The sequence below is a fragment of the Pteropus vampyrus genome, unplaced genomic scaffold (assembly GCF_000151845.1).
Source record: "Pteropus vampyrus isolate Shadow unplaced genomic scaffold, Pvam_2.0 Scaffold66, whole genome shotgun sequence".
Classification (NCBI taxonomy): domain Eukaryota; kingdom Metazoa; phylum Chordata; class Mammalia; order Chiroptera; family Pteropodidae; genus Pteropus; species Pteropus vampyrus.
The window spans coordinates 9,166,800-9,168,860 of NW_011888847.1; the positions used below are offsets into that span (position 1 = coordinate 9,166,800).

General features: G+C 40.9%; 1 pseudogene; it reads left to right on the top strand.

The window, feature by feature from the left end:
• Nucleotides 1-1,324: 1,324 nt before the first annotated feature.
• Nucleotides 1,325-1,443, top strand: LOC111740664 (annotated as a pseudogene).
• The last annotated feature ends 618 nt before the right edge of the window (nucleotides 1,444-2,061 follow it).

A 2,061-nucleotide genomic window follows, 5' to 3' on the forward strand; every position in this document is an offset into this window, starting at 1 on the left:
CTCTGAGTGGAGAATCAAGGCTTAACCCCCCTGAGAGAGGGTCCTTGACTCTGCACGGGGAAGAATTCAAGCGTGAGCCAGAGTTAGAGACAAAAGGAAAGTTTATCAGAGAAAAAATAATGCTCCACAGACAGAGATGTGATCTCTCAAAGTCAGAGAAGGAGACCGGAGTGTTTGAGGAATTGGGTTTATATCTGTTTTCCTTTCCGGTTATGGGCATCAGGATTAAAGGCATGGAGAAGTAGCTGTTAGTCCCCTCAGCAGGAATCTTCCTGAGGTTCCCTGTGGCCTGGCCAAGTGCTGATCAGCCAGGTTCTCATGTCTAGCAGCACGTAGCAGGCTCTGAATACAACCTGGTTTAATATTTAGTCAATTTGTATAGCTCTCATGCCTCTTTTCTAGATTAATAATTATATTTTTTCTTTGTCTCTTTTGTTTGCTTAATTTTCTGTGCACTTACATTAATGCAACCTCAGACTCGCCACCAGTTAGTTGTCCAAATCTCCTGCCAACACCTTCACACACATCACCTGGTCCATCAGTGTTATCTTAGAGAAATTTCTGCCACTTCCTATAGTCTGGTTACCCTGCACAGCTGGATCGCAGCTGTTGTTCTGGGGTCACCCTTCCACAAATCACTGGCCTTCCTCCTGTGTTGGATTTCCTCTTTCCTGTGAGGGGAGCAGAGTTTGTCACTCAAAATACATCTCTTTCGGTGCATTGATTATTTTAGATTGGTTAATTTTAAGAAACAGCAGACTAGGAGAAGCTCTGAAAACCAAGTAGAAGTTACCCTTTGTAAAAGGACATTAACGTTTGTACGGGAGAGCGGTTTGCCTCACTGCACTAGGCCTGCCTCGCTATCCTGGAGAAGGCCATAGTCGCAAAACTGCATAACATTCTTGCCTTTGTTTACTGTTCTTTTCCATAACCCCCATCTACAGCGTCTTCTTTTGTCTTTAACTGAAGATAATTAGGCAAGTTACTGTCTTCCTGGGTCTCTCCCACGTATACAGGAGATATACATGGCATTAAACTTTAATTTGTTTTCCTCCTGAGAATCTCTCTCATGTCAATTTGGTTATTAGACTAACCAGAAAAAACTAAAAGGGTAGAAGGAAATTTTATTTTCCTCCCCACCTATATTGTTTTCTTCTTCTTCGTCTTAATACCCCATTAAGGTTGAGTATATCCTACCAAAACTTCCTGAGAAAGAAGAGGAAGTACATTTTGAAAGTACATCTTGGATGTCTGAAAATGTTCTTATTCCATCCTCACACTCTACTGATGGTTTGCCTAAGTGTAGTATTAAAATACAAAATTTGTCTACGGCCATGCTACCCTGAACAAGCCCGATCTCGTCTGATCCCGGAAGCTAAGCAGGGTGGGTCCTGGTTAGTACTTGGATGGGAGACCACCTAGGAAGACCAGGTGCTGTAGGTGGAAAAAATATAAAAAATAAAAATAAATAAGGGATCGTAAGCTGACAAGGTCCTTGCAATCTGTGAGGTCAACTAAGGGTTGCCTCACCTAAAAAATAAAAAAATAATAAAAAAATTAAAAAATACAAAATTCAACTGAGTAAATTTGAAGATATAATTGGCTTTTTAAGTGATTCAGGAAGGGGATAGCATCTGGCAACTAGAAAGAAATTTGCTCTGAGGGACTATACAAAATGGGAAGTTTTTATAGGTAGAAGAGTGGGACCAGGGAGCGATTAACAAAAGAAAAGAACGAATTACATTTAGACTAGGATGGGTTCTTTTGGGAGAAAGGGAATGGCAGAGGTTTTTATCATGCAGATTGCTTCTTTCTCTGGGGGTAGGATGGAAATGGAGCGGGTCTCAGTGACTGATTACCTACTGGTGCTTGACCAGAAAATTCCAGACTGGTTGATGAAGATTATGTTTCTTAGGTTGAAACCACAATTAGGTCAGGTATTAAATCCAAGTTTGATATTATGGGTTTTAGCACCAGTGACGCCATTTTGGGCTCGTGGCTTTCTTTTTAACAGTAGAAATTTAGGCTGCAAATTGTTTTCTCTCAGAATTATGGAGTCAT